General features: G+C 41.7%; 1 pseudogene; it reads right to left on the bottom strand.

The window, feature by feature from the left end:
* Positions 1-9,167: 9,167 nt before the first annotated feature.
* LOC147456074 (uncharacterized) lies at positions 9,168-10,824 on the bottom strand (annotated as a pseudogene).
* Positions 10,825-11,438: the final 614 nt, after the last annotated feature.

Consider the following 11,438-nt stretch of genomic DNA (forward strand, 5'->3'; position numbering starts at 1 on the left):
GCAGACAAGGCCATATAATGCAAAAAAAGGGGTGGCCGCAAGCGCGCGTAGTGAGCCATCCAAAACTGCTGGATGGGCCATATGTGCGCCCTTGTGGCCACCCTTTTTTTTGCATAATTAGGCTATTGTTGCACTCCAGGACCTTGGAAAAGATGAGATGAATGTAAAATTTAACTTTTCAAGCACATTATGCATTCCTTCAACTCAACTTACTAGCTCCCTGCACCAAAAGGCCAAATCACATTGGACAATATAAAAATCTAGTCTCATGCTACATAAACATCTGGTTTCATCAGCTATTAACATTTTTACTATCCTAAGGGGCAAACAAAGCTAGAAAATGCAAAAAAAAGGGTGGCCACAAGGGCGCGCAGATGAGCCATCCAAAACTGCTGGATGGGCCATCTGCGCGCCCTTGTGGCCACCCTTTTTTTTGCATAAGTAGGCTATTGTTGCACTCCAAGACCTTGGAAAAGGTGAGATGAATGTAAAATTTAACTTTTCAAGCACATTATGCCTTCCTTCAACTCAACTTACTAGCTCTCTGCACCAAAAGGCCAAATCACATTGGACAATATAAAAATCTAGTCTCATGCTACATAAACATCTGGTTTCATCAGCTATTAACATTTTTACTATCCTAAGGGGCAAACAAAGCTAGAAAATGCAAAAAAAAGGGTGGCCACAAGGGCGCGCAGATGAGCCATCCAAAACTGCTGGATGGGCCATCTGCGTGCCCTTGTGGCCACCCTTTTTTTTGCATAATTAGGCTATTGTTGCACTCCAAGACCTTGGAAAAGGTGAGATTAATGTAAAATTTAACTTTTCAAGCACATTATGCCTTCCTTCAACTCAACTTACTAGCTCTCTGCACCAAAAGGCCAAATCACATTGGACAATATAAAAATCTAGTCTCATGCTACATAAACATCTGGTTTCATCAGCTATTAACATTTTTACTATCCTAAGGGGCAAACAAAGCTAGAAAATGCAAAAAAAAGGGTGGCCACAAGGGCGCGCAGATGAGCCATCCAAAACTGCTGGATGGGCCATCTGCGTGCCCTTGTGGCCATCCTTTTTTTGCATAATTAGGCTATTGTTGCACTCCAGGACCTTGGAAAAGGTGAGATGAATGTAAAATTTAACTTTTCAAGCACATTATGCCTTCCTTCAACTCAACTTACTAGCTCTCTACACCAAAAGGCCAAATCACATTGGACAATATAAAAATCTAGTCTCATGCTACATAAACATCTGGTTTCATCAGCTATTAACATTTTTACTATCCTAAGGGGCAAACAAAGCTAGAAAATGCAAAAAAAAGGGTGGCCACAAGGGCGCGCAGATGAGCCATCCAAAACTGCTGGATGGGCCATCTGCGCGTCCTTGTGGCCACCCTTTTTTTTGCATAATTAGGCTTTGTTTGCCCCTTAGGATGGCAAAAATGTTAATATTTGATTTAAATTTAACTCTTCATGGCCAAAACCACTTAACTTAAAACACATGGATAAATCGAAAAGCCAAATCACTATGGAGACAGTAGACACAACTCTTAATCATTTTGTCATTGCAAAGTCATCTGAAATGATGTGAGCCTCTACAACTTCTTGAATAGCCTCCAACGCTATTGCTTGCATTTTATACTGATTTCCATAGCTTTGAAGCACCTCCTTCACCGTGTGAGCATATTTTTGATGCATGGCCATGATTCAAGTGTTAGGCTTTTTTTTTTTTAATTTAAGCGTTGACCTTTTCGGTTGTTTTCATCAGCTTCTAGATTTCAATCGGCTCCGAATCTGTCTGGGCTTGTCTCACATGAATTTGTTCATCTCATCGCGTTCTTCGACCATCATCTGATGAGAAAAAATCATATCTTGCTCGCATTCTCCAAAAATCAATGTGCAAGTTGACAATTTATTTAAAAATGATGTAAAACATACATTTTTTACTTTTTTCTTAATCTATGGGCTCCAACGAGCATTAAAACCATGGAATCTGAAAATACTCAAAGAACCATTGTTTTTTATTGTGTTAAGGACTGTATTTCCTACATACAAAACTTTCCCAAAATCTCGCCCTAACACCTTCAAAAGTGGCTTCCAAGGAGTGTACTCGGTCAAAATTTGAAACTGAAGAAAAACAATCAGAATGAACTCCTAGACTGTGTATAAACTTTAGAATAACCAAAATTTCCTTCAAAAAAAAGTTATGCTAAAAATTTGAAAATAGCCCCCCATTGGACTTCCCACAACGATAGAAGTCAAAGGGTTCAAGGAGAGGTATGGTGTCACAAGTGCATGGTGGGAATCTCATCGAGGTTTATTCCGTCAAGATCTCTTGTACTTTATCATGTCTTCTCATGTACAATCTTACAAAAAAAAATGATACTTTAAATGACTACAAATCTTATTTAACTTATCAAACAATCTAAAATATGGTAGACCAAGAGTGCTCTTACACATCAACAAACAAAAAAGTCCAAACTTCTTCTCATTAACTTTGATAAACATACATTCATGAACAACTTCCAAAGGGTAGTGCAGTCATAGTTCTTACATCCATTCCATGACATGGTATGCTCATGGGGTGACCTATCATATAAAAATATCTCTGGTGGGGGTGCCCTCATGTTAGGAAAGGGTGTGCTGCTGATGAAAAGTTGCTGTATTGTCCTACTAGGGATCTCTCCATGTTTGCATAGTGATTTTTGGTGTAGTGGGAGCCACATTGCTCGAGGAGAGCTTTGTGCCACCGTAAAAGCTTCATGTTATGCTAGTTCCTTGAGCCATTCTTGCATTAGGATGAGATTACCCACCTCTAATAAGGATGGATTTGAAGCACCTACCTGCAAGATGTAACAAAGAAGGCTGTTTTAGAGGAAAAGTGGTGACACTTGACCTCTCTAACCTGCACCCACTGTTTCTTGTAATGCCACTGTTTTGAGCTGAAGAGCTTGACATTCATGCATCCACGAATGCAAAGAAGCACCTGCACCCATACACAACCAATTACAATAGCCTAACAAGCCTACTTCTCCCCTCCCAAGATATTGAAGAACCATACACATTCGTCTCACCGACAGTATGACGATCTCGGGATGACCTCTTCTCACCCTCACGTGCGGCCTTTGGTGCAAACACCGCGGACAAGCAATATGTACACTTTTGTTGTGCGGAGTACATGGTGGTGGAGGGATATGATTTGTGATGTCAGTGAGCACCATGGCAGTTGTTGCGTGAGGAAGCAAAGAATGAAAAGAAAGAGGGGGGAGGGAGAGGGAGGAACATGGGAGGAGAGAAGGGGGCAGAGGGGGAGAGGGAGAGAGAGGGGAGGAGGAGGAGAGAAGGGGGTAGGGAGGGAGAGGAGAGGAACATGGGAGGAGAGAAGGAGACAGAGGGGGGGGAGGGAGAGAGAGGGGAGGAGGAGGAGAGAAGGGGGTAGGGAGGGAGAGGAGAGGGAGAGAGGAGGAAGGAGGAGGAGAGAACAAAGGTTTTTTTTTTGAAAAAGTGAACTTTTAGTGTTTGTAGGTTTAAAAAAATGTCAAAAAAGGATTTTTTGATGTGTATATATGTTGGGAGGGAATTTTAAGTCAAAAATAAGTAAAAATAACTTTTTTGAAAAAAAGTCAAATTTTGGCTCTTAGTGACCCACGTTTTTGCTGATATGGCCACACCCCTTTACTCCCTTCACTTTTCAAAAGCTAGAGAGAGAAAGTGACCTCTTAGGTCCACATCCTACATGTGTCTAAAAAAAGGCTAGAAAAGTCTACTCAAAACTAGCTTTTTGAATGCCCTTGTCCCCTTAACCCTACACAACATTAGCCTTAATCCCTAAAAATTAGGATTCCTTACAAGGCCCATGCAAGGTTCATATTTCTCCTAATGAGTAATCTATACATAAGTTAGATGGTACATAACGCATGTGCGTGGACTATCGAGCACTAAACCATATCACTATCAAAAAAAAAAAATCCTATAGGCTATGCGTCGGGTAGAAGATCTATTTGATAAGCTACCAGACTCTACCTACTTTAGTAGGATTGACCTTAAAAGTGGCTATCATCAAATAAGGATAGTGAATGAAGATATCCTAAAGATCGCGTTTTGTACAACGTTTGGCCCTTATGAATATCTAGTCATGCCTTTTGGATAGACTAATGCATCAACTACGTTCAATCGTTTAATGGAGAAAATCTTTAGACCCTACCGCAAATACACTGGAGTGTTCTTTGATGATATCATCATCTACTCTAAGACCTTCAAGGAACACAAGAAACATCTCCAAGTCTTTTTTCAAGCTTTGAGGGAGAACAAGCTTTTTATGAATCAAAAGAAAAGTGATTTTTTTCTTCAAGAGATTCAATACTTAGGTCATATTATCTCTTAAGATGGTATTCCTATGGATCCATCAAAGTTGGAGGTAATAAAAACATGGCATAATCCACGGAATCTACATGAGCTAAGAAGATTTATTGTGGTATATGTGCATACTATAGACACTTCATAGCAAAATTCTCTCAAATAGCAGGACCATTACACGACTTAACAAAGAAGAACATTAAGTACTCATCGACTGCTAAGGAGAAAAATTGTTTTGAAAAACTCAAAGAGAAGTTTATCTCCCAACCAGTCCTTATGCTTCCAAATCTCTCCAATCCATTTGAGGTCCAATGTGATGCTTGTGATGATTGCCTTGGAGCAGTTTTACTTGAAGAAGGACACGCCATAGCATATGAGAGCTGAAGGCTCAATACGGATGAACGGGTCTTGGGCATTTATGAGAAAGATCGTTTAGTTGCTCTACATGCCATAGACACATGGAAGCACTATCTACTGGGGACTCCATTTATTTTGCGAACAGATCACCAAGGTCTCAAGTACTTCATGACACAAACCAAGCTTTCCGACAAACAAATGAGGTGGAAAAATTTTCTTTTGCAATTTTATTTTCATATTGCTCACATTGCTGGTAAGCACAATCAAGTGGCTGATGCACTTTCAAGACGACCAAAAGTTAATGCGGTGTCTATAGCAACTCACAATGATCTATCTTCTATGATAGATGGGTATGCTACTGACCCTGACTTTAAAGACATAATGTCAGCCCTTGCTTTGGGGAAGAAAGAGGAACCATTCACCTTGCAGGATGGTTATCTTCTCCATGGAAATAGGCTATGTGTTATCCACTCCCTTCGTGAGAAAGTTATATATGAATCCCATGTCCCTCCCTATGCAGGGCATAGAGGCATTCAACCTACTCTTTGAGGAGTAGAGACGTACTTCTATTGGCCCACCATGAAAGTGGACATACAAGAGTATGTTTCAAAATTTGTGGTATGCCAAAAGACCAAGGATGATAGAGAGAAGCAACCTGGATTACTCCAGCCATTGCCAATCCCTAATTCACCATGGGAGAGTATATCCATGGATTTTATCTTTGGATTACCCAAGTCTATCCATGGGAATACGGGAATATGGACAATAGTCAACAAGTTTAGCAAGCAAGCACACTTTATTCCAGTCAAAAATACTATTTATTAAGGCACACCAAATGGCAAATCTCTTCATATCTCAAATTTTCACACACCATGGATTGTCGACATCCATCGTGTCAGATAGAGATCCTAGAATGACTAGTAATTTAGGTCTCTTTGAAAATCTAGGTGCAAGATTGAATATCTCTTCAGCCTATCACCCACAAACGGATGGCCAAAGTGAGATAGCCAATCTTACGATACTCGATCTACTAAAGACTTATGTTACAGAAGTAGATCAACGCTAACAATGAAAAAAGTATTTACCTCTTGTAGAGTATGCGTACAATAATACTATCCATACTTCTATGAAAAAAGCACCTTTTGAAATCATATAGTAAAGACCTGCTACTTAAAGTACATGGGAAGATCTTCACTGCCAATGAGTACAGCCGTGACCTACAAGAATCTTTCCAAAAGATTAAGGAGGCTATATCCATCTCTCAACAAAGGAAAAAAGGTGTTGCTGATCACGAGCACAGAAGGGCCTTGATGTTTAAAGAAAATGATTGGGCCACTTGAGTTTCTCAAGGCTTGATTGAGGCAAACAACATGCAAAAATCCTACGGGCCAGCAACAGTATTATGCTAAACTACCAAAAAGATTCTATGGTCCTTTTCAAATTTTGAAGCCAATTAATTAGATGGCATGGCTTATCAACTCAAGTTGCCCAACCATTGGCTCATACACAATGGTTTTCATGTGCGCCTACTTAAACATTACAAAGGAGAGCCACCAAGTGAATCAATTATTGAAGACCCTCCCAAAATCGAAGACCAAGAAGAGGTGCTACAACTCGAAGCTATCCTTTGGCATGAAGACAAAGTACTACAACAAGGTAAGATTATCCGGTGGTATCTTATTAAGTTCAAAAATTATCCTTTTGAAGATGGTAAATGGATACAAGGAATACAGCTAAAGGATAGTATAAACCTTGTCAATTCTTACAATGCTACATTAGAGTAAGCAAATGTAAAAATTTCTTTTAAATGATCAATTTTTTTGTCTTATAAGACTAATTCTCTTTTTATTATGCACAAATTTAAGTAGTATGCATGCTTAGAATCATGTTTGTGATGACGACGTCTCTCAAACACCAAGTAGAATTTGTCACTCTACCTGGGAGAATGAACTGGGTTGCATTTATACGTTCGTACAATAATTTCTATACGGGGTTATACGGAATTATACTCGGATATCCCACATTATACGTGAATAGCTGTATTATTTTTTTTCGATCGAGAAAATTCGTTCGATCGAAAGATCTTTTGATCTAAAGGTTTTTAGATCAAAAAGCTAAATCACTATAAATGATATGCGGGCCAAAGCATGTATTGGTGGTACCAAAAAGGGGTGTCTTAGACATATATCAATGGATACATTTTTTCATGTAGAATCTAAAAGTATAAAGTCCGACAAGTTTTGAGTTTTTTTGCAAAAAATTTACCAGTCCCCACTTTTTTTTAAAGGGTACCACCAAAAGGTGGTACCACCAATACATCCACCAAAAGGTGGTACCACCAATACATGCTTTTACCCATATGTGTATGCTTTGCTCCATTCAACCATACACTTTCTTCTCCATTAGAGATGTTAAGGTTAGCTTTTAAAAAAAAAATTATAAATAATAATTTAGTCCTTATAAATAATTTGAAGACCAAAAAAATAAAAAATGAAAATAAATACATTTTGCAAAGTAAAATAGAAAAGATGAACCTAAAATATAACTTAGATAAATAAAAGTTTGGTTCAACAAGTCAATTTTTTTAGAAAATCATTCTTAGAGCCAAGTCACACTCGGGGTTAGCAGAGCCAACAAGATAATTTGTTTGCCAATTTTAGGCATGTTCATGTTGTGATATAGGAAATACGAGCCCTCTTGCAATGCTGCTAGTGTTGTGGATTTTGGAGGTGTTAGGCGAAAGACATGGAGGTGCAAAGCACTCCTCATTTTCACGTCTTCAAGAACCAATTTTGTTGCTCACTATTGTCCAAGCCTACGCCTAGAAAATCTGTCCCTCTTCTTTTTGTGTAAGTGTGACGTAAAGTGCAAGAGCTACATCTCCTTCTCCATCTTGAGAGCCTACACCAACACTTTTGGCTATGGAATGCAAATCTAACCAAGAGCCATGCTTCAATGCTTAAGCTTGCCATCTTCTCCATCTTCATTATGCTATTATGTATACTAGCAAGAAGAGTGATGATAAGTGAGGAACTATTTCTTTCTCCTATGAATGTTTCTTCTTCCTCTTCCGGCCTACCCCCATTTCCCGATAGCTCTCTCCACCTTTGAAGGTGTTTGAGGCCTTGGGACTAAGGCTGGGGATATTTAATGCTTGTTACAAAGTTTATGTAATTATACTCGTGATGCATGAAGCTTTCAATCTTTATTGCATCACTTAGGTCACAAGGAACACAGAGATTGTATTGTACCAAGTCTCTCTTGATGGGAGAACCTATAATACAAAAGCCTATTGGAGGGGGGATCGGCTTCACATAAATCCGGTCCTCAATTGTTGTCAAGTTCTCTAAATTCTTTGTCTTGCAGAAGTATTGTCCATGCCAAATTAATTAAGTACTATGGTTATGTTGCTACAGTCAAATAAGTTCACCCTCTATGTTCTCAAAGTAGTCTTACAAAAATGTTCTCTCTAATTCTCTTAATTCCGCTATTCTCAAGTTCATAGGCCATTTCCATTACATTCGAGGACGAGAATAAAATCTCTCTCTCTCTCTCTCTCTCTCTCTCTCTCTCTCTCTATATATATATATATATATATACACACACACACACACACACACACACACACACACACGTGTGTGTGTGCGGATGACACAAATATATATATTTTATTTGTCTCAAACGGCAAGTTCATACTCTTTCTCTCTCTCTACATGTGTGTGTGTGTGTGCACTCGCGAGCATGTATACATGTGTGTATGTGTGTGTGAATGCATGCACGTGTGTGTATGTGTGGGTGGGAGGAAGGGAGAAGCTTACCGCTATGCGGCTTTGTTCCTTTCGTTTCTCATTGTAAGACTTCAAGACAAAGAGTGTGAATGAGTGATGAAGGTTGCATGGAAGCAAAAAATGCTCCCCTCGACTTGTTACAAATTTTCTTGGAATTTACAGCCCGACGTCCATCACTTAGCGATGTTTCAATTTTGCAAAGAACACTAAGAGCATTAGCGTCACTTGTTACAAAGGTTAACGATGTTAGTGTCTAAAAATGTGACTTTTAATCGGTGTCGCATAAGCGACGGACGAGCATTGCATATTTTTAAATGTGTTATAACATCAAAAGAGTTCTTCTAGTGAATATTCCCTTGAAAAGTTAGTATAAATATTTGTAGTCGAGCGAATTTTTTTTTTAATGCTCTCATATGCCGAGAAAAAAATCGCTATGCAAGTGATGAAAATGTATTTTTTCACAATTATTGTTTCAATCTACTATTAAAAAAACATAGCTAATTTTAAATATAGAAACTCACTTCATAATTTGAAAGTACAGAAGTTGTTATATGCATCATCAATAGCTCTAATATGCATCATTGTATTGTAAGTTGAGGCTTTATATATTTTGTGTAGTGGCGCTTATAAATATATATTCTAGTATACTATACGTATATATAAACTAAGCTACTGGGATTGCGTAACGGCTATCGTCCCCCAGCAGGCACGAGCGCTTGGCGCGCGAATGAGATGATCGACCAGCACTTATACTGCTCGACGAGCGTTTGAGGTCGAGCGATGGGTGCTGCAGGGGCTGCAATTGAGGCCGTGGACGTGTTGGAGGCAGGGTTGATGAGGAGAGCTGCACGGGAAACATGCTCTTTGGCGAAGTCGACATAGTGTGAGGAGGGCTGCCCCTGGCCAAACACATTGTACATGTCGCAGCCCTCCCCTACTATCTCCGCTGGCTTGAAGGCAGCCGCCGCACTCACATGAGCCAAACTGGAAATGCTTGTGCGGTGCGGGAGGATGCGGTGGTTGGCGCAGCGCTGAGTTGGTAGGCTGATGGAGTGCTGGTTTATAATGCGCCCCCCGCCCAGCTGCTTACTGTCGAGGACTACACCGAAAACAGCATCAATGCCATAGCCATCGGAGCTTGCAATCAAGGAAGAGCTCGGCTCAGGATAAAACCCGAGCTCTAATGCCCTACGTGGCTTCAGAGCTTCTACGTGGCCGCCTGAGCCACCCATCCATCCACACCCCAGCATCGAGCAAGTCATTACGCTTCCCCCGTCGCACTGCATCTGCGAGTGTGACACCCATTTGTGGACCAGCTGCATGGACAGTAGCCACGTGGTGCGCATCAACCATGCTCGGCCTTCGGAGGACTACTCTGTGTACCCCTGCAGTCGCCGGCCCATCTTCATAGCCATGCATCCTACCTCCCAAGATGTGTACCAGCCTCGATGTCAGCAGCAAGATCTGGCGCCTTCAGCACGCCACGGCCGCCACTCACGAGATCGACATCCCCAGCAGCGAGGGCACCATCCCCGTCAGGCTGGTGGCCGGGCCGGACGGCAACGTTTGGTTCACTCTTCTCGGAGGTGCGTCAGGCGGTACTGGCACGTTTGCGCGCATCTTTGCCAATGGCCACCTTCAATTCTTCTCCCTCACCACTAGCATTGGGGCCAAGGCTGGCCTCATCCACCTCGCCTTTGACTGGGAACATGAGATTGATAATTGTATTGGCAGGGGGGAGTCAACTTGGCCAGGTCCTGGCCTGGGTTGATGCGGATGAGCAGTGACTTGAACTGAAGTGAGGCCCACACTTCACCAGGATAGAAGAGTGAGGCGGCCAGACCATGGAGACCGTGCCAGAAGTCGCCCACCACAAAGCGGGCGCAGGCAATGGGGTGGCCAGTGGAAGGGTCCAGCTGGACTTTGACTAGCGTGCTATTGGATTGCTGCGTCACCACCAGCAGATTTTTGCCCACCACTGCCATCTCGTGGGTCTCGCGTGCGTCAGGCATGGGGTACTCTCTCACCACTTTTGGCAGCTTGGCTACCGTCTCTGATCCAAGCAGGCGGCCAGCGGCGGCAGCTGCTGATTTAGCTTCTGCATATTGACGAGGCTCATGAAGATCAGTAAATGCTTCCTCATGCGGCAGCGCAAGGTGCTGCAGCAGCGCCTCCATCAGCTTAGGACCCGTCAGAAGCTGCTCCAAGGCTTGGGAGTAGTGCTCATGTGCATGAGGCTTCTTGCCATACTGAGAGGTCGTTGCAGGATTCATGGCGGCTGATGATCCGGCCAGTGCAGCTTGCTGCGAGCTCATATTGGTAATTATGTGAGTAAACTATATGAATGTAGATATTGGATATTCGTGGCTAGCAGCTAGAGAATCTGGTAAGTAGATTTACTGCGATGAGCTTTCCTGAGCCGGCCAACGCTATTTAAGTACGTTGCACAGGATCCCTTGCTTTGCGAGCCCGCCATTGCCGTAAAGAGTGTTGTTGCTCAGGAATAAGCATAAAGGGTTAACGTCGCCATTCACCTTATTAAAGAGCGCGGCCTGTCGATCATGGGACTCTTTTGTTTGCTTGCTTGCTTTATAATTTCCCTTGTGGAGCCAGGTGCCAATTAAATGGTTATGATAATGAGGAGGAGGAGGAGAAGAGGGAAGAGGCCATAGATTATGAAATGGCTACACTCAGTTGCTTGAAGGTTATCGCCACCAACTATCAGTTGGACTTGAAGCGCTTGATCCTTTCTGTTACGCCTACATATCTCGCCAAGCATCTGCTCAACCGACTCAAACACATTGGAAGACGGAGGCAGGCAGACATATATCCTACAAATTACAGCTATCAGAGATAAAATATGTCGCTTGGAGTGTTCTAATTATTGTTTTGAGTCCTTGAAATACCTGTAATTGTACACCATTTTTCACACATA

This window comes from Adiantum capillus-veneris, chromosome 6 (genome assembly GCF_014529385.1).
Source record: "Adiantum capillus-veneris isolate H3 chromosome 6, ASM1452938v2, whole genome shotgun sequence".
Taxonomy (NCBI): Eukaryota; Viridiplantae; Streptophyta; class Polypodiopsida; order Polypodiales; family Pteridaceae; genus Adiantum; species Adiantum capillus-veneris.